The sequence below is a fragment of the Panthera leo genome, chromosome C2 (genome assembly GCF_018350215.1).
Source record: "Panthera leo isolate Ple1 chromosome C2, P.leo_Ple1_pat1.1, whole genome shotgun sequence".
Taxonomy (NCBI): Eukaryota; Metazoa; Chordata; class Mammalia; order Carnivora; family Felidae; genus Panthera; species Panthera leo.
The window spans coordinates 45309820-45332326 of NC_056687.1; the positions used below are offsets into that span (position 1 = coordinate 45309820).

Consider the following 22507-nt stretch of genomic DNA (forward strand, 5'->3'; position numbering starts at 1 on the left):
TTGTGAAGATTAAATAGGTGCAATACATGTGATGTATTTAGAACTGCAGATAGCAAATGTAAACACTCTGGAAGTGTTTGTTATAATAATGACTCCTTCTGAGGGAGACCCAATCGTGTATTTAGTACAATATGATTTTTTGAATGAGCCTGTGCTGTGAATCAGCTACTACTCATTTCCGTAAGGAAGAAGGAAAAAACTATAAGTCTGGAAAGAAAACTTTCTTAGGGTACTATCTGTGGAATCTTCATCACTTTTCAAGTAAAAATGACTGATAGCCACCTATCCCACAATATATTTTTAATTAAATAAGTAACTATCTGACTTATTTCCTTGCATAAGAATAAGCAATCCAAAGTAAAATTTAGCTATATATTGAAAATTATATTTTGGCTTAGAATATGTATTAGTTATACTGTATCTTCTATAAAAATAAACTCAGAATATCTTGTTTGAGGAAGGATTTTACTTTTTCAAATTATGGAACAGGTACAGGTTTAAGAATATTTGAGCTTTTATAAAGACAAATTTTTACCTTGCATGATGACTAGAAATAAGACTGTTCCATTCTTTCCCAATTTTTAAAAAAAAAGTATTTATTTACTTTTGAGAGAGAGAGAGAGAGAGAGAGAGAGGGAAAGAGAGAGACAGAGACACTGAGCAGGGGAGGGGCAGAGAGAAAGAGACAGAGGATCCCAAGCTGGCTCCACACTATCAGTGCAGAGCCCAATGCGGGGCTCGATCCCACAAACTGTGAGATCATGACCTGACCTGAAATCAAGAGTTGGACGCTTAACCGACTGAGCCACCCAGGCACCCCTCATTGTTTCCCAAATTAATCCAAGTTGCTCAGCAGACAAACAAGGGAGAACAAGGAGATTTGGGCTTATCTAATTGCCTTTAGCCCATTATTTTTTCAGTGATGTTCTGTACTGCAGCTCAAAATGCGTTTGGATCTTGCTAAATCATTTCTCAGTGTTTGTATTTATCCATCGTGGGAGCTGCACCATTTTAAAATTAGCTAGCTTTATGTCATTTTCTCCCTCTCATCCCATTTAAATGCCCACTGGGATGATAGATTTCAAATTGAGTTAAACAAAAGATACCCAGTTAATACCCATGGAGATTCTTTTTTAAGTTATGTGCTTTTACAGTTGCTGTCTGCTTGATGTCAGCAATATTTTTAAGGTTTGAAAAGTATACCATTCACGATAATTCTCTACCATTATCCTTGAGATTATTAATAGAAGCAGGAAAGATAAATTTAATGAGTTTTCATTAAAAAAAAAAGAAACCAAACTTCTGCACATGAGGCTATATCTCTGTCATTGTTTTTCTCAGTTCTCTTACTGCTTAAGATGGAGGGAGAAATACCTTACTGGAAAGGAAGGTGAAAAATGAGTAAATAAGAGATTGATGGGGTAATTCTACTTTTCATTGATCAGTGACCTGTAGAAGCCTCTAAGGCACAAGGACTTACATACCAAAGGAGAGATGGGGCACCCCAACCTGGTCCATGACTGGGAAGATAGTTGAAGCAGTCTTATAAGCACCCTTAGCTTAGACTTCCAATAGCTTAAACTGTGGAAACTGGGGCATCAGAACAGGTGAAGAATTGAGAAAAGCTCAGTTTAGAAAATAAAAACAATTAGAAAAATACTTTCTGTTAACATTCAGAAGAGAAGCAGCATAGAAAACTTAAAGCTAGGTATATGCACCTCCATTACCCCCCATACACATGCATACCAAAAAAGGAATGCAATACATGAATTAGTCAAGCTAATAAGTATGTGGAATTCAGAAATTCTTCTCATGTGTTTTAAAAGGAGATAGAAATGACCTCTATTACACTTTCTGTTAATCGTCTAAAATTATTTAATCAAGAATTTTGTTTAACAGAACATGTTCAAACATACATATAACTAATCTAAGTCATTAATACCTCTTACTAGAGATGAGACAGAATTACAAGTATAGTCAAATTTCCTGTTCTAGGAAGAAAGCTGAATGCTCTAAGCAGTAAGTAGGATGACTTTTCCCATATATATGCTAACTTATCTAAATTGCACTTAATTTTTATAGGGTTGCCTTCTCAGAAAGTCTGACTAACCTAATAGAGGAATATTGACTTATATTTGCATTTCCCTTCTCCCTAAAAACAGTTGAGGCAGTCTAAAACACATATACAAAATATTAAAGCATTTAAAAATATTTAAAGCACCAGAATTAGAGCTAAAAGTAGAAAATTTGATCCATAAAAACAAGAGGTGATCATCACTAGTGGTGAACCACATGCACACCATCTCTGCCTCTGACATTTCTGGATGCAGCCAGAGAACAGAGAAGTCCTCAAGCTCTTATGATATGAAACACAAATGCTCTAAGAAAGATAGATGAAGAATCTGAGGATAATGGCCTCAAGCAGAGTTTTTTCAACAAATGCAAAAGTGTGCTTTTTTAATGTGGTGTTTTATGACTACAACCTTTGATAGAAGCAGACCCAAGGTAAAGTTTCACTGATTGAAGATGATTTCCATGCTGGGAATGAGATGAGGAAGAAAGGTTACTTAGTACAATTCCATGCATACAGACTTCAAAAGAGCTAGTATAGCTGGGAAGTGAATGAAAGAGAATCACCCTTTAAATTTATTTTCTAAATATGTGTTCTTTGGTCAGATACTAAAAATTAGAATACCCCAAAGCCCTTCGACTGGAGATATCAAATATACCATGAGCTAGGTTAAGTGAAAAGAGATCTAAGAATGTCCCAGACAGGGCCACAGTGGAAATATGGGGGCGTAAATGAGGCTAAGCTTCAAAAAGAACTGAAACAAGAAACCAGAAAGGTCTTGAAATGAAAGATAACCAATCTCTTTCTTGGTCTACACAGCCACTCGCTTCTGTTTCTCTCGCCTAGGATCAGATTTACCTATGCATATGTTCATTTAGGAAAATAAATCTATCTGCCTCACGGCTTGTAGATTCATATTTCCCCATCATTTCAACCATGCACCAAGACCACCAGAATGACTATGAATCCTAATTCCAAATTCCTGGAAGAAATATCATGGTTTGGCCCAATATGAGTCAGGTCTCCATTCCTAATCCAATTCATGCAGGTAGGGACCAGAGAGAGAGGCAGTTTTCAGAGATAGAGCTTAATAGATACCTGTTCAGTATCCCACTAAGATACTTAGTATCTTAGTATTCTTACTAAGATTACTTACTAAAAATTTTGAGCTAAGTCTTTAATGAGAGCTTAGAATGTGTTTTCTCTATTTTCACACTGATAGATGGTACAAATGCTTCAAAAATAAGGTGAAGAGTGGCTCAGTTGGTTAAGTGGTTGACTCTTGATTTCAGCTCAGGTCATGATCTCATGGTTTGTGGGTTCAAGCCCCACACAGGGCTCTGCACTGACAGCATGCAGAGCCTGCTTGGGATTCTCTGTCTCCCTGTCTCTCTGCCCCTCTCCTGCTTTCTTCTTTCAAAATAAATAAATAAACATAAAAAAATAAGGTGAAGAAGTACAGAAATAATTCCACTATTAAAGCTGAGACAACCAACCAATATTTTTTCCCATCCTTACATTTGCACTGAAATGAGCTGGAGGCGAAGCAAAGATTGTCCTTAGGAAGCAGAGTTGAATCTGCTCCAACAATTAGGCATACTCTAGATTGAAAGCCCACAGTTCCACACCACTGGATACTGTGAAAAAAGATGATTCTGGCCTGGAAAATTTTCAAAGCAGGTGTTCAAAGTCATCAAAAAGAAACCCGAGGAGCAATGCTCCCATGGAAAAAGTTATATTGAACCACATATTTTTGCAGCAAGCTTTCTAGGATAAGTTATGGAAAAAGTATACTTGTAAAAAATGGACTAGGTTGTCTTCTTTTGTAGAGTTTTTATCAATTGCCTTTTGTGTGCCAAAGAAAATGATTTTAATTTTGATAAAGTTGATGATGTTCAATCCCTTCTAGCAGCGGTAGGATAGTAGAATTATTTGTATCCAGAAATCAATTCTAGTTATTAAAAATTAAATCCATATTATCAGCATATAGAAAGAGGCACATATTTCTGTCTAACAAGATAGCACATGCCAGTTTGTCTATAATCAATATCATATGCAGATATTAGTGTAAAAGATGAATAAATAAAACATGACACTTTTTTTATATTACATGAACTTGTGAAAGAGTATGTCAGGATTTTTTTCCCCTTTAGTTCATTTTTAAAGAGGTATTTACTCCACATTTTCAGAATAATAATACTAAGTTTCAGTTTTGAGTTAAGTTGATTCCCTGAGCAATAAAGCCAAAATTTAGTGAAAAATCTACAGGCAAAGCAAACAATCTTATTTTCTTGAAAATATAATATTAATAAGTTATGGTGTAATTCTGTGCATAAAACAAAATATTATGCAAAATTTAACTGGGAGATCTAACACATAATTTAAGGGAAATCATAACATAAATAATAAAAGGGACACTAAGAAAATTGATTGATCTATCGTTTTGTGGAACAACAAGTTTGGCTCTTTTTAAAATAGAGTAAGCTTGGGACACCTGGGTGGGTCAGTCGGTTAAGCATCTGACTTTGGCTTAGGTCATGATCTTGTGGTTTGTGGGTTCGAGCCCCACATCAGGTTCTGTGCTGACAGCTCAGAGCCTGGAGCCTGCTTCGGATTCTGTGTCTCCCTCCCTCTCTGCTCCTCCCCTGCTCGTGCTCTCTCTCTCTCTCTCTCTCTCTCTCTCTCTCTCTCTCTCTCTTTCTCTCTCTGTATCTGAACAGTAAATAAACATTTAAAAAATTAAAAAAATAATAATAATAAAGTAGAGTAGGCTCTCTTTGAATCTCTCCAGAAGTGATTGCAGTGATCAGTTAGAAGCTGAGGTAGTTTGGTTGTTAGAGCAGAGGCTTCAAAAGGTTTCAAGCAATGATGCAACAGCTTCCTTGAGAACTTGCTTTCAGGGGATAATCAAATGAGTTTTGGCATAGGAATAGCAGGTCCCTGTTGGTTGCCTGTGATCTAAATTATTTGGGGCACTGTGTTTGAGTCCATAAAGCTAAGACAAATTGCCCTCCACCCCCAACATTGTTGGTTTCTATGCTTCTGTAAAGATTTCTACTAAAGCCATGTAAGAGACAACTGTACCCTAAATGTGCTTTAACATTAACTGTGAAGGTTAAGTAAAGATCTTCACAGGAATTTGTTTAGCTCCAGATTTGGTGGCAATGGGTTCATAATTAGATGGCTTAAAATGGGCAGATTCCTCCATAATCTGATTTTAACATGCTGTCTCACTAAAGTTGCAAGAAATGTCTGTTCATTTGTTTTTATTTTTGGTCTGTTTGTTTTTACATCTATGCAGTTTTTATTAAATCAATACATGAGATCCATTAAGTGTAAGATAGACAGGACTGATTTCACCCTGAACCAATCAATCAATTAAAGAAAAAGAAAATGGGCTCTCTTCAAGCAGAGCATTTGGTTTTCTTTTTATAAAAATGGCTGTTTTATAAACAGAACCCTCCCCCCCCCGCCTCATTTTGCTTTATCTTTTCAATTTCATTCATCCAGTTATGGGGGCAAACAGACTCAGAAGTCTGTTCAACATAGAAAAAAAAATGTAAATAGTAAATGGAGATTAAAAGCATCTAACTTAAGCAACATAATAAGCATTGAGAGGTTTTTAGTAGTTAATTTGGAAATATAAAGATCCACTTATCCTCTCTTTCCCTCGTTATAGGATATGCATATAGACAAACACAGACAAACTCTCTCCTCTTTGTTTCATTTTAGTAAGTAGGACTCTCAACTTTAAATGATGAAATCCCAACTGGTTTAGTGAAAAGTGAGACTTTATTACTTTAAGTAAAGAAAGTCAAGGTATAGTGTGAGATTCAGGCCAAATCCAGGCTCCAAACATGTCCTCATTTTATTGTCTGATAGTTTCTTCCCATATATTTGCAAGAGTTTATATCCCCAGTAAAAATTGCAATTTTGAGTAAACTCACATCTCCTTCTATTCTACTCATGAGAAAGAACTAAGCACACTGAATGAGGTCACTATATTTTCACGATCCATTCTCTCTACCTTCCTATTCTATATCCTCTTGGTTCTATTCTGCTTCAAAGTACATGTAAAATCTCTGGAAGATGCTGTGGTTTCATGTCTCCATACATGTAATGTCATTTCTTCACACTAGAATGTCCCGGTATCTACTTGTCACTTTGGTTACTTGCCAATTTCTTCTAACCCTTTCAGATTTAGCTTAAGAATCACCTCCTTTATAAACCTTCCTTCACTTCTTCCTGTCGAGATTATCACTCTCCTACTCTTCCCTCATGACCCTCACTCGTACTTCCATTTTAGCAACAGTTTCACTATATTACAGTTATCTATCACCCTCACTAAAGAGAAACTACTCTGAGGATTGGAAACCAGGCTTAAGTCTTCTTTGTCTCCCCAATCCCTACATCACCATGTTTGGCACATTCTAAATATTTTTTTAATGTTTGTTTATTTTTAAGAGAGAGAGATAGAGCACAAATGGGGGAGAGGCAGAGAGAGGAAGACACAGAATCTGAAGCAGGCTCCAAGCTCTGAGCTCTCAGCACAGAGCCGGATGCGGGGCTCAAACTCACGAAACTGTGAGATCATGACCTGAACCGAAGTGGGTCGCTTAACCGACTAAGCCACCCAGGCGGCCCATGGCACATTCTAAATGATTAGTATTTTTTGTTGTTTTTGAATGAATAATGAGTTGATAAATGAGAATTCACTCAAGAAATTTTCTAGAACTTTTTCTAAATAATAAATGTATGCTTTTTATCGGGATTTTTTTTTATATATTTTCTATGAAAAATATTCTTTTTTTATAAGTTTATTTCTTTATTTTGAAAGAGAGAGAGAGCAGGGAAGGGGGAGAGAGGGAAAGAGAAAAAAAATCAAGCAGGTTCTGCATCATCAGCATGGAGCCCAACACGAGGCTCAATCCCCTGAACCATGAGATCATAACCCAAGCTGAGATCAAGAGTTGGATGCTTAATCGACTGAGCCACCCAGGTTCCCCTATGAAAACTAGATCCTAAATAAACCTTTGAGTTTAGCCTTATGAAATATGTGATCTCTAATGGCTATACATTTACTGGCAAAGCTACTTACCTCAAGCTACACTGTTATACAGAGAAGTTATAACCTCAAGTGCATAAGTATGATTATCAATATGCAAATGCTATTAATAACATATGGTACATGTTGAATAGTCTTTTGAAATTGAACATCATTGGTTCCAGGGAATTTTTGAAATTTTTAAGGAAATTCTATTGTACACTGGATCTTTAAAAACTGAAATATGTATGTATAAAGGCGTAAGTATTTCACTTACAAAATATGTTATCAAAGACCTATCTCAACTGCATGTAACAATACGAAATACAGACAATTACAAATTAAATCCCGACATTTAGAATGTTAACAATAGTTCCAGGTGTTTAAATGCCTCAGTCACTTTTCTCTGTTCTTTGATATTTGTCACATGAAGCCTACCTGTCAAGGCATCTTGACCATTTATTAATGCACACAAGAATCTTAAAAAAGAGAGAGAGAGAGAAAAAGTGTTTCATCATGCTGCACTATGCTTCTGCTTCTGCCTCTCCATCAAGTTTTACCAAACTCACATTTTCCAATTATTCCTGTGTCATTTGGCATTTTTATCTGACAAGTAAATTAAGGTCATCAAGAAGAATGAATCTTGAAATCTTCTGTGTCCCAATGTAGCCACAGTTTGACGTACTGAACTGCATTGTTTCTGGAGAATTGGCAGACCAGAGAAAGAAAGCACAGTGGTGCAATCACTTTCTAAAAATATATAATCCCTGCTAAAGTTTCCTACTTCAATAGATATGATCCATGAGGCTTTTTTTCAATTCCAACTGAGAATTTAGTAACTGGCTTACTTGAGTGGAACAGAGACTCTCTTGTCATTCTCCCTCTCTCCCTCTCTTCTCTCCCCCCGCCCCTCATCTTAGAGGTTATTTTTCCTGTTGGTAAATGGTGTCAAATATTGAATAAATGTAAAAGAAACATGCTAATACAATACCATGCCAATACCTTCCTTATTATAAATAATAAATGAAATATTTATTTCATTCAAAGCCTACGCAGGGGTATTTGAATAAAAAAGTTAATTCACAGGGGCACCTGGGTGTCTCAGTTGGTTGAGCGTCGGACTTTGCCTAAGGTGATGATCCCACAGTTAATGAGTTTGAGCTGGCATCAGGCTCACCGCTTTCAGCAGGAAGCCCACTCAGATCTTCTGACCACCTCTCTCTCTGCCCTTCCCCCGCTGGTGCTCTCTATCTCAAAAATAAATAAACACTAAAAAAATTTAACTCACACTATTTTCTTTTTTTATTATTTATTTATTTATTTATTCAATATATGAAGTTTATTGTCAAATTGGTTTCCATACAACACCCAGTGCTCATCCCAAAAGATGCCCTTCTCAATATCCATCACCCACCCTTCCCTCCCTCCCACCCGCCATCAACCCTCAGTTTGTTCTCAGTTTTTAAGAGTCTCTTATGCTTTGGCTCTCTTCCACTCTAGCCTCTTTTTTTTTTCCTTCCCCTCCCTCATGGGTTTCTGTTAAGTTTATAGCACACTATTTTCTATTCACTTATCTCTGAACATGTTATATATCAAAATACAAGTGTGGAAGGGTCATTTATGTAACTAGAACACTTTTAAGCATGAGCATTACCAAATGCAACTTATATGAAAATTCTTCTTTAGCCAGGGCATTTAATCCTTATGTCCAGAATGCATTATTTATCTCTTCTTCAGGAAAAATATATATTTATTAATTTCTGGTCTGTGTAAGGTGCTCTACTAATCCCATGTGATATAGTAAGTTTAAAGATATTTATGCCCTCAAGAAGCTTATTGTGTAGTTGAAATGAGCCCCAACCCCTGAAATCATCAGAAATCAAATCATTTTTGATAGTTGAAATTTTCAGACATAAGTTTGGTCTTAAAAGTATTATTTTTACTATTTATTGTTAAATATTTTGCAGAGACATACTTTTCTAATCATGCACCCACAGACTCTTGCCCTTTTAAATAAAATATCTTGGACATAACTCAGCATTTTTTTATTCACCTTGTATGATCATATTATTGTTTTGAGTTATAACATAGCAAGTCCTTCTGTGTTCCCTGAATTTTACAAGGATGTTTGATCCTAAATTCTTTGCTCCTGAATACTGTATATTTGGGAATGTTATGTCAGCTTTCCGTTTTCCCAGTTCTTCTGTCGGTCAGCCTACCAGTGTGCATGTCCATACAATTCCCTCCCTTCAGATATCTCACCCCTGGCCTCATTTACTTAATTTACTTCTACAATACTGTTTTATGAATTTGGAAATCAATAAACATGTCTGAAGTAAGAGTGTGAGGCATCAAAGCTGTTTCATGGAGTAAACTGTGTGTTCTTTAGTATGTGAACATCTGTCAGATATCTCCTCAGAAGCTCTTTTTGTCCATCTTGCTATTATTCCACTGCATTCCACATAAATGAAGTTGCCATCTAGCTGAATTCAAATACATGTGATAAGATGAGTATAGGAATAGTTGGGGGGACAGAAGAGAATGGGGATGAATCTAAGAAATACTTAAAATGTAGTAATGATGGAGCGCCTGGGTGGGTCAGCATCTGACTTTGGCTCAGGTCATGATCTCACAGTTTGTGGGTTTGAGCCCTGTGTCCGGCTGTGTGCTGACAGCCCAGAGCCGGGAGCCTACTTTGGATTCTGTGTCTCCTCTCCCTCTTCCCCTCCCCCATTTGCTCTCTCTCTCTCTCTCTCTCTCTCATAAATAAACATTTAAATAATTAAAAAATGTAATAATGACAGGATTGATGATTAATGTGAAGGCAAAGGTGAAAACTGTGGGAAGTCTGAGTGCAAAGTTTCAGGCCTGGATATCTCCAGGAATGGTGAACCTCTGCAGTGGGATGACTTTACCCTCTAGGCACTAGGAGAGATTCTGAATAGTTTTAAATATTATTTTGAAGAATAATTATGTGGCCACATAATGTGAGATGGATTGGGAAGAGATACTATAGAAAGACAATTTAATAGACCAGCCTAATCCCTTGAAGCTGAACCTGAAATGAGGTTGTTCCAGTGGTAATAAACACAAGATAATATAAGACATGATAAAGATTTGACTCTGGGCATGGAGTTGTAGGTGAAGGTAGAATCAAGATGACTGTACATTTCAAGTCTGGGTAGCCAAGAGAATAACAGCATCATCTACAAAATCACAAGATTATGTTTATCTAAGAGAAATATATCCTCAGCTTTCATTCATATGTCATGCTCATATGTCTGTATAACCATATAGTGTTGAGATTTTACAGATTGTTAGTCTTCATTATATATTGCTAAATCTTTATATATGTACCTCATTTCATAGGATTAAACTAATCCTGATTATAGTATATGACCTAAGAGGATTTCCTGTATTGGTTGTCAATAAACCTTAAGATTAATTTCCTGGGTACTATCAATCCATTACATTGTTGAGATTTGTGCTGTGCTTTAAAAAAATCATTTTGTTGAAATGATGAGATAATATCATTTGAAATTTTGACATTTCATCAAGAATTGGGAGTCATAAATAAAACATGTGAATATGAAACAAATATATACCACCATTTATTTCCCTGGGCAGCATTTTGAGAAAAACTTTATTCAAAAAAATATGTAACTGCTGTCTTCAATAACTTTAAAAAGATGTTCATAACAGAAAAGAGTTAACTTTAAAAAGCTATTCCACAGAAAATGACACAGCATACAAATAACAGATTTTACTTTGAAATGTAAATATAAACTAGAATAATCTTGATTACAGAGAGACAAAATCATGTCTCTGTAGAAGAAAAATCTTTGGTTAAAAATAGAAAAATTGCTTTTCTCCAATACTTCCCTAAAGACATGAAATTTATTTTTTCCAACCTATTTTTTTAAAGTATTTGGATTCCAAGTAAAGAACTTCGCTTTTTTCTCCTCTTAAAATAGAAACAACTAAAGCAAACCTCCCTTATAGTGGCATCCTTACTTATGCCAAGCATTGGCTAGGTGCTAAGCTCTAGTTCAGTAACAATTTTGCATCTCTTTTTGCCCCTTAAGGAAGTATGCCTCTTTCCAAACTGTACGATGAAATAATAATTTCAATATACTTATATTTTTCCAAGACCTTATTCCATTAAGACCTTATTCCATTAAGCAAAAAGACATTTCCAATCAGCTAGTCACAAATAAATTTCATTCCTTACCTGGATTTCATTGTATCTTTTTAAAGACAGGTTTGCTCTCTAGGGAGTTACTTACAGGAGTAAATAATACACATCCTATCCTACCAAACTAATTAGAAATGTGGTTTTGTTTTTTTTTTTTTTAGGATTGAAAAATGAACAGATGGTACAAGCAGACAAGTTTTCAATCATGGCAGGGGGATTTGTTAGCTATACTGTACTATTCTGGAATCCATTTGGTAGATGCTGTTATGGTTTGTTTTTCTAAGTGTCCATTTAAATTAATCAGGTCTTTGAGGCCTCTAACCAAGGAGCGACTCCTCTTTCTTCTCCTCTTCCTCCTCCTTCTCTTAACACATTAACAACACAACTTTGAACTGTGCAGATCCACTTACACAACAGATTTTATTTCAATGTTTTTTAAATTTTTTTTTCTGCAAAAAGTGTTATTGTTTTCACTTGGTCCAAGGCTTGGGAGAAGGTTCCAGAGTGGTTAAAAAGCTGCATAGGAGCTGCAGGGAGAGGCTCAGGAAGAAGTCCTGACACCAGGGGGATGCCCTTCAAAGGCCACTAGGCTCTGGAGGCTAATAGTTATGCTTGAGGGTGAGCCTTCCGAAGAGATACTCACCCTGCCCAGCCTGGGAGCCAGCCAGCCTGTGGAGGTTATTCAGGTGGTTGCCATCTTCTTGATGAGTTTCACCTCCTCTTCCAGGAAGTGGTTCTACAGGAAGTCACAAAGACAAGGGTATGCAAGGCAGAACCCGGGGCATGCAGATCCCACAGGGCATGGTTCAGGTTCTTCTCTGGGACCATGGAAGCTTCCATAGCGGCTTCCAAGGTTTTAGCCCACTCATCTTGGGATGGTTTCTGCAGGTCCTGGAAGAGGACCCGACCATCCCCACTGGTTTTGCATCTTCCAGAGCCCCTCAGCGTCCTCCTGCTTCTCCTAAGCCAGGTTGCTGAAGGGGCCTATGCCCTCTAGAGCCACAGTGTCAAGTTGGAAATAGAAGCCCGGAGAGAGGTAGGTGTAGGAGGCCTGCAGATGCATGTTGTCCACCTCGGTGGAATAATTCTGATGAATCTGGGAGTTCATGTTTGATCAGCAATAAAGAGCTAAGCTCAAAAGATGGTGTTGGTGGTCCCAGAGGCAGATGGTGGCTGAGATTATGGTTTCAAAGGTTGTGACTGGAAAGGATTTGGAGGGTGACTGGAGGCTGGAGGAAGAAGGGGTATCCTGGATCTGTTCTGTCCAAACATTGTTGAAATAGGACAGATCCACAAGACCACTCAGAGCATTACCTATTGGCAGATTTTTTACAGTACTGTAAATGTATTTTCTCCTCCTTATGATTTTCTTAATAACGCTTTCTTTTCTCTAGCTTAACTTATCATAAGAGTACAGTATATAATACATATAACATACAAAATATGTGTTAACCAACTGTTTATGTTATTGGCAAGGCTTCCAGTCAACAGTAGGCTATAACTACTTAACAGTAGTTGAGTTTTAGGGAATCAAAAGGTATAGGGTGATTTTCAACTGCAGGGATTGGCACTGTAATTCCCACATTTTCCAAGGATCAACTGTATTTCCTAACTGCCACTCTACCGATTTATTGCGAGAGGCTGCTTATTCCTTTCCAGAGCGCCCCGCATATCCCTTTTCTAACAGTTCTTTCACTTGTAGTTATTTTTTCATCGTCTGTCTTTCCCATGAACTGTAAATCCATGAGGTCAGTAACTGAATCTCCAGTGTTTATCTCAGTGTCTGCCATGTAGTAGGTTCTCAATAAACATTTGTTGAATGAGCTAATGCATTCTTTTTTTTTTCAATATATGAAATTTATTGTCAAATTGGTTTCCATACAACACCCAGTGCTCATCCCAAAAGGTGCCCTCCTCAATACCCATCACCCACCCTCCCCTCCCTCCCACCCCCCTTCAACCCTCAGTTTGTTCTCAGTTTTTAACAGTCTCCTATGCTTTGGCTCTCTCCCACTCTAACCTCTTTTTTTTTTTTCCTTCCCCTCCCCCATGGGTTTCTGTTAAGTTTCACAGGATCCACATAAGAGTGAAACCATATGGTATCTGTCTTTCTCTGTATGGCTTATTTCACTTAGCATCACACTCTCCAGTTCCATCCACGTTGCTACAAAAGGCCATATTTCATTCTTTCTCATTGCCACGTAGTATTCCATTGTGTATATAAACCACAATTTCTTTATCCATTCATCAGTTGATGGACATTTAGGCTCTTTCCATACTTTGGCTATTGTTGAGAGAGCTGCTATAAACATTGGGGTACAAGTGCCCCTATGCATCAGCACTCCTGTATCCCTTGGATAAATTCCTAGCAGTGCTATTGCTGGGTCATAGGGTAGGTCTATTTTTAATTTTCTGAGGGACCTCCACACTGCTTTCCAGAGCGGCTGAACCAATTTGCATTCCCACCAACAGTGCAAGAGGGTTCCCGTTTCTCCACATCCTCTCCAGCATCTATAGTCTCCTGATTTGTTCATTTTGGCCACTCTCACTGGCGTGAGGTGATATCTGAGTGTGGTTTTGATTTGTATTTCCCTGATAAGGAGCGACGTTGAACATCTTTTCATGTGCCTGTTGGCCATCTGGATGTCTTCTTTAGAGAAGTGTCTATTCATGTTTTCTGCCCATTTCTTCACTGGGTTATTTGTTTTTCGGGTGTGGAGTTTGGTGAGCTCTTTATAGATTTTGGATACTAGCCCTTGGTCTGATATGCCATTTGCAAATATCTTTTCCCATTCCGTTGGTTGCCTTTTAGTTTTGTTGGTTGTTTCCTTTGCTGTGCAGAAGCTTTTTATCTTCATAAGGTCCCAGTAATTCACTTTTGCTTTTAATTCCCTTGCCTGTGGGGATGTGTCGAGTAAGAGATTGCTACGGCTGAGGTCAGAGAGGTCTTTTCCTGCTTTCTCCTCTAAGGTTTTGATGGTTTCCTGTCTCACATTCAGGTCCTTTATCCATTTTGAGTTTATTTTTGTGAATGGTGTGAGAAAGTGGTCTAGTTTCAACCTTCTGCATGTTGCTGTCCAGTTCTCCCAGCACCATTTGTTAAAGAGACTGTCTTTTTTCCATTGGATGTTCTTTCCTGCTTTGTCAAAGATGAGTTGGCCATACGTTTGTGGGTCTAGTTCTGGGGTTTCTATTCTAGTCCATTGGTCTATGTGTCTGTTTTTGTGCCAATACCATGCTGTCTTGATGATGACAGCTTTGTAGTAGAGGCTAAAGTCTGGGATTGTGATGCCTCCTGCTTTGGTCTTCTTCTTCAAAATTACTTTGGCTATTTGGGGCCTTTTGTGGTTCCATATGAATTTTAGGATGGCTTGTTCTAGTTTCGAGAAGAATGCTGGTGCAATTTTGATTGGGATTGCATTGAATGTGTAGATAGCTTTGGGTAGTATTGACATTTTGACAATATTTATTCTTCCAATCCATGAGCATGGAATGTCTTTCCATTTCTTTATATCTTCTTCAATTACCTTCATAAGCTTTCTATAGTTTTCAGCACACAGATCTTTTACATCTTTGGTTAGGTGTATTCCTAGGTATTTTATGATTCTTGGTGCAATTGTGAATGGGATCAGTTCCTTTATTTGTCTTTCTGTTGCTTCATTGTTAGTGTATAAGAATGCAACTGATTTCTGTACATTAATTTTGTATCCTGCAACTTTGCTGAACTCATGTATCAGTTCTAGCAGACTTTTGGTGGAGTCTCTCAGATTTTCCATGTATAATATCATGTCATCTGCAAAAAGCAAAAGCTTGGCTTCATCTTTGCCAATTTTGATGCCTTTGATTTCCTTTTGTTGTCTGATTGCTGATGCTAGAACTTCCAGCACGATGTTAAACAACAGCGGTGAGAGTGGGCATCCCTGTCGTGTTCCTGATCTCAGGGAAAAAGCTCTCAGTTTTTCCCCGTTGAGGATGATGTTAGCTGTGGGCTTTTCATAAATGGCTTTTATGATCTTTAAGTATGTTCCTTCTATCCCGACTTTCTCAAGGGTTTTTATTAAGAAAGGGTGCTGGATTTTGTCAAAGGCCTTTTCTGCATCGATTGACAGGATCATATGGTTCTTCTCTTTTTTTTTTGTTAATGTGATGTATCATGTTGATTGATTTGCGAATGTTGAAACAGCCCTGCATCCCAGGAATGAATCCCACTTGATCATGGTGAATAATTCTTTTTATATGCCGTTGAATTCGATTTGCTAGTATCTTATTGAGAATTTTTGCATCCATATTCATCAGGGATATTGGCCTGTAGTTCTCTTTTTTTACTGGGTCTCTGTCTGGTTTAGGAATCAAAGTAATACTGGCTTCATAGAATGAGTCTGGAAGTTTTCCTTCCCTTTCTATTTCTTGGAATAGCTTGAAAAGGATAGGTATTATCTCTGCTTTCAACGTCTGGTAGAACTCCCCTGGGAAGCCATCTGGTCCTGGACTCTTATTTGTTGGGAGATTTTTGATAACCGATTCAATTTCCTCGCTGGTTATGGGTCTGTTCAAGCTTTCTATTTCCTCCTGATTGAGTTTTGGAAGAGTGTGGGTGTTTAGGAATTTGTCCATTTCTTCCAGGTTGTCCAATTTGTTGGCATATAATTTTTCATAGTATTCCCTGATAATTGTTTGTATCTCTGAGGGATTGGTTGTAATCATTCCATTTTCATTCATGATTTTATCTATTTGGGTCATCTCCCTTTTCTTTTTGAGAAGCCTGGCTAGAGGTTTGTCAATTTTGTTTATTTTTTCAAAAAACCAACTCTTGGTTTCGTTGATCTGCTCTACAGTTTTTTTAGATTCTATATTGTTTATTTCTGCTCTGATCTTTATTATTTCTCTTCTTCTGCTGGGTTTAGGCTGCCTTTGCTGTTCTGCTTCTATTTCCTTTAGGTGTGCTGTTAGATTTTGTTTTTGGGATTTTTCTTGTTTCTTGAGATAGGCCTGGATTGCATTGTATTTTCCTCTCAGGACGGCCTTCGCTGCGTCCCAAAGCGTTTGGATTGTTGTATTTTCATTTTCGTTTGTTTCCATATATTTTTTAATTTCTTCTCTAATTGCCTGGTTGACCCACTCATTCTTTAGTAAGGTGTTCTTTAACTTCCATGCTTTTAGAGGTTTTCCAGACTTTTTCCTGTGGTTGATTTCAAGCTTCATAGCATTGTGGTCTGAAAGTATGCGTGGTATAATTTCAATTCTTGTGAACTTATGAAGGGCTGTTTTGTGACCCAGTATATGATCTATCTTGGAGAATGTTCCATGTGCACTCGAGAAGAAAGTATATTCTGTTGCTTTGGGATGCAGAGTTCTAAATATATCTGTCAAGTCCATCTGATCTAATGTATCATTCAGGGCCCTTGTTTCTTTATTGACTGTGTGTCTAGATGATCTATCCATTTCTGTAAGTGGGGTGTTAAAGTCCCCTGCAATTACCACATTCTTATCAATAAGGTTGCTTATGTTTATGAGTAATTGTTTTATATATTTGGGGGCTCCGGTATTCGGCGCATAGACATTTATAATTGTTAGCTCTTCCTGATGGATAGACCCTGTAATTATTATATAATGCCCTTCTTCATCTCTTGTTACAGCCTTTAATTTAAAGTCTAGTTTGTCTGATATAAGTATGGCTACTCCAGCTTTCTTTTGGCTTCCAGTAGCATGATAAATAGTTCTCCATCCCCTCACTCTCAATCTAAAGGTGTCCTCAGGTCTAAAATGAGTCTCTTGTAGACAGCAAATAGATGGGTCTTGTTTTTTTTATCCATTCTGATACCCTATGTCTTTTGGTTGGTGCATTTAATCCATTTACATTCAGTGTTATTATAGAAAGATACGGGTTTAGAGTCATTGAGATGTCTGTATGTTTTATGCTTGTAGTGATGTCTCTGGTACTTTGTCTTACAGGATCCCCCTTAGGATCTCTTGTAGGGCTGGTTTCGTGGTGACAAATTCCTTCAGTTTTTGTTTGTTTGGGAAGACCTTTATCTCTCCTTCTATTCTAAATGACAGACTTGCTGGATAAAGGATTCTCGGCTGCATATTTTTTCTGTTTAGCACACTGAAGATATCGTGCCAAGCCTTTCTGGCCTGCCAAGTTTCAAAAGAGAGATCAGTCACGAGTCTTATAGGTCTCCCTTTATATGTGAGGGCACGTTTATCCCTTGCTGCTTTCAGAATTTTCTCTTTATCCTTGTATTTTGCCAGTTTCACTATGATATGTCGTGCAGAAGATTGATCCAAGTTACGTCTGAAGGGAGTTCTCTGTGCCTCTTGGATTTCAATGCCTTTTTCCTTCCCCAGTTCAGGGAAGTTCTCAGCTATAATTTCTTCAAGTACCCCTTCAGCACCTTTCCCTCTCTCTTCCTCCTCTGGGATACCAATTATGCGTATATTATTTCTTTTTAGTGTATCACTTAGTTCTCTAATTTTCCCCTCATACTCCTGGATTTTTTTATCTCTCTTTCTCTCAGCTTCCTCTTTTTCCATAACTTTATCTTCTAGTTCACCTATTCTCTCCTCTGCCTCTTCAATCCGAGCCGTCGTCGTTTCCATTTTGTTTTGCATTTCGTTTAAAGCGTTTTTCAGCTCCTCGTGACTGTTCCTTAGTCCCTTGATCTCTGTAGCAAGAGATTCTCTGCTGTCCTGTATACTGTTTTCAAGCCCAGTGATTAATTTTATGACTATTATTCTAAATTCACTTTCTGTTATATTATTTAAATCCTTTTTGATCAGTTCATTAGCTGTTGTTATTTCCTGGAGATTCTTCTGAGGGGAATTCTTCCGTTTGGTCATTTTGGATAGTCCCTGGAGTGGTGAGGACCTGCAGGGCACTTCCCCTGTGCTGTGGTGTATAACTGGAGTTGGTGGGCGGGGCCGCAGTCCGACCTGATGTCTGCCCCCAGCCCACCGCTGGGTCCACAGTCAGACTGGTGTGTGCCTTTTCTTCCCCTCTCCTAGGGGCGGGATTCACTGTGGGGTGGGGTGGCAGTCTGGGCTACTCGCACACTGCCAGGCTTGTGGAGCTGGGGATCTGGCGAATTAGCTGGGGTGGGTAGGCAAGGTGCACGGGGGCAGGAGGGGCAGGCTTACCTCGCTTCTCCTTAGGTGATCCACTTCAGGAGGGGCCCTGTGGCAGCGGGAGGGAGTCAGATCCGCTACCAGAGGTTTGGCTTCACAGAAGCACAGAGTTGGGTGTTTGCGGGGAGCGAGCAAGTTCCCTGGCAGGAACTGGTTCCCTTTGGGATTTTGGCTGGGGGATGGGCGAGGGAGATGGCGCTGGCAAGCGCCTTTGTTCCCCGCCAAGCTGAGCTCTGTAGTTCCGGGGGCTCAGCAACTCTCCCTGCCTTTGTCCTCCAGCCTTCCCGCTTTCCCAGCAGAGCTGTTAACTTATGACCTCCCAGACGCTAAGTCGCGCTTGCTGTCCGAACACACTCTGTCCGGCCCCTCCGCTTTTGCCAGCCAGACTCGGGGGCTCTGCTTGGCCTGCATGCTGCCCCTCCGACCCGGCTCCCTCCCGCCAGTCCATGGAGCGCGCACCGCCTCGCCGCCCTTTCTACCCTCTTCCGTGGGCCTCTTATCTGCTCTTGGCTCCGGAGACTCCGTTCTGCTAGTCTTCTGGCAGTTTTCTGGGTTATTTAGGCAGGTGTAGGTGGAATCTAAGTGATCAGCAGGATGCGCGGTGAGCCCAGTGTCCTCCTAAGCCACCATCTTCCAACCTCCGCCTGCATTCTTAAACTTATATTCACATTTCTAAGTTTAATCAACTTAACTTGATTAAATGTAGAAGCCTGTACTTTCTAGCACCTCCTGCCTTCTGGAAAGCATTATCTTCAAGCATACAGAATAATTGCATCTTCTGATTAAAATTATGTTGGGTAGACTTACTTCACATACGTATAACTACCTTCAGGGTAAATCTTTACATATCAAGTGGAAGGTAAGGATATGGATAACCCTAGGTCAATCTGGCTTTTTTTTAACCAGAATCATCTAATGCAAATGACAATTCAATCCATTTACTCAAACAAATATTTATTGAGCTACTACTCAATAAATAGGACCTGTATCAGGTCCTATAGTTTGAATACTGTATGAGTTTCAGAGAGCTACTATAGCAGATGACACACACAACAGAAATTTATTCTCTCATAGTTATGGAGGCCAAAAGCATACTCTCTCCTAAGGCTCTAGGAGAGAATCCTTCCTTGCCTGTTCTAGGTCTGGTGGCTCCAGGTATTCCTTGGCATGTGGCTATATAACTCTAATCTCTGCCTCTGTCTTCACATGGACTTCTCTACTTTGTGTTCTATTTTGTCTCTTATAAGGACACTTGTCATTGGATTTGGGCCCACCCAGCTAATACAGGATGAGTAGTAAGTTAAGGAACTTACTTGTACTTGCAAATACTTTTTTTTTGTAGGGGCAGGGAGAGGGTGGAGGGGATGTCATCATTCAAATTACTACAGATACTATAGTGAGTAAAGCCCCTCCCCTCATAGAATTCGTAGTCTAATTGAAAAGACAGGTTACAAAAAAAGTGATTTCAGTAAAGCATGATAGAAATGTATTGGTAGAAGTAGTCCAAGAGCTATGGGAACAGAAGTCTGGGGTCCTAATTAAATCTAAACAAGCATAAAAAGCTTCCCAAATGATGTGATGTTCACATAGGAGGATTAAATAGGAATTGGCCATGAAAGAAAGTTTGACACATTTTAAGGAACTGGAATGAATTCAACATAGAGAACGATAAGAGATTAATCTGGAGATATACATTTAGAGTCATTTGTAGAGAGCCATGTGAGCAAAGTTAAAGACTATAGACTTCATCCTGAGATAGAGTCAGCTCTGTGATTGGCCAACACTGATATAATAAAGCAGAAATTATCCCTGTCAGGACCAAGAGGAGCAACACAGGTCCTGAGTGTTCCTCTTACTCCCATATGGCAAATCTTGCTCTTCCCAATATTTGTAGCTTTTATGGATAACATAGTACCATAGTAAAATAGCTTTGAAAGATTGTGGAAAAAAAACATTTAATTCAAAATTCTCATTTTACAGACATGAAGCCAAGGTCAGGCGAGGCTAATGATTTTTCTAGGACCCACAAAAGAGCTGGATCTAGCCATTTGTTCTATTAGTGAAAATGGTAGTGTAAAATACTGGCAATAGCATGGGCCTGGAGCCTGACAAATCGGGATTGGATTGCTAGCTTTCCTGTGTACAAGAAGTGTGACCTCAGCAAGTAATATAACCACCTATACTAGGAATAATAGTAGTACCTACCTATTAAGACTATTGTGCAGATAAATTTGATAATGAATTTGAAGCACTAAACATAGTGCTAGAAGATAATTTAGTATGAAATAGATAGTGACTGTTGTTGATGATGGTATTTCTAATGTTTTCATAATCATCCCAGCCCTATAATCCATGGCACTTTACTCCCAGTATATAACGGTGCATGACATCATACACTCTTATTTCAAATAACTTATATATTTATATACAACTGAACCTTAAACAATGCAAGGGTTAGGGATACCAATAACCCCCTTGCCCCATCCAGTCCAAAGTCTACACATAACTTTCGACTCCCCAAAACTCAACTTCTAATAGCCTACTGTTGACTAGAAGCCTTACCAATAACAAAAACAATTAACACATATTTGTATGTTATATGTATTATATAGTATATTGTTACAGTAAAGTAAGCTAGAGAAAAGAAAATGTTAAGAAAATCATAATAGAAGATACACTCACAGTATTATACTGTATTTATCAAAAAACATTTACGTGTAAGTGGAGCCATGCAGTTAAAACTTGAGTGTTCAAGGGTCAACTGTATGCCAATCTCCAAAGAAGAGTGTTTAGGATTTCTAGCACAGAAGTTTAAGAAACAATTATACAGGCATATGCATTTTTCAAAGTGACACAACTGCCTATTCTGATATTCTATTAAAATTTCAATTGAAGCAAAGTTCATAAATATATAATCATAAGTGTGAAAATGAAGGTATATTAGTAAAAATAGCAGTTTGCTAAGCGATTGTTTAAGGTAAACAACACAGTGTTCTATAACAAAGTAATCTGAGTCTCAGAAGGTCCAATTACATAATCTTCCCTGTCTGAACTTTGAATATACGGTCTCAGTAAATTACTTGCTACCTGGCTACTGTGAAAGTACAGTCTCCAGATTTAAAACTCTTGAACTATATTATATATTTTACAAATACAGCAGTTGCTAAGTAAATGTTTTCTTTTTAAATGCCATCTTCTGTATCTTCAAAAATTAATGTTATTTTATGTTTTCTGTAACATCTATCCCTTATAATTTGTTATTCAATAATTTTCATGTGAAATGTGACATTTTAGAGCACTCATTAATTCCTGCAGTATCAGTGTTATTTTGAAGATTAGGAAATTCAGTGAGGACCTAATAAAAAATCTTCAGCACATTATTTATTGGATAAGATGCAACCCTTTACCTTGTTTCTGCACAGATTATCAGCTGAAAGAAATAGATGCCTGAAAATATCTTAATTAAATCATAGTGAATAAAATCTAATTCCAAGGTTTAATAAATTTCTTACTGAAAACTGAACATAAATGACAATTGTTTTTATTTACATTTAGGTTTCTTAAAAAGCCTCTTAAATGTTGTGACTGGTTTCTTACTTAACAATAGCTTTTAATGCTCAAAAATTCCCTAGTAGATATGTCATTTTTATGAGGAAGCTATTACTCTGGATATAAATTTGCACATAGTGTATATTGCCTACTTGATTCCCAGAAGAAGAACTATTTCTGTGAAAGTCTTAAAGTACTCAAGTTTAATGAATTATTATGGTAGAGAATTAAATGGTTTTTTTTTCAGTTATATTCCTTTTTTCAAGTTTATTTATGTGTTTTGAGAGAGAATGAAAACATGTGCAGGGGAGAAGCAGAGAGAAGGAGAAAGAGAGAATCCCAAGCAGGCTCTGCGCTGACAGGGCAGTAAAACTCACGAACCGTGAGATCATGACCTGAGCCAAAACCAAGAGTCAGAGGTTTGGGGCGCCTTGGTGGCTAAGTTGGTCAAGCATCTGACTTCGGCTAAAGTCATGATCTCACGGTCCATGAGTTCAAGACCCATGCAGGGCTCTGTGCTGAC

General features: G+C 38.1%; 1 protein-coding gene and 1 pseudogene across 2 annotated transcripts in view; one reads left to right on the forward strand and one right to left on the reverse strand.

The window, feature by feature from the left end:
* EPHA6 (EPH receptor A6) overlaps nt 1–22507 on the forward strand; it is an 861509-nt gene that overhangs the window by 590365 nt on the left and 248637 nt on the right. The window lies entirely within an intron of this gene.
* On the reverse strand, nt 11917–12418 carry LOC122198458 (annotated as a pseudogene).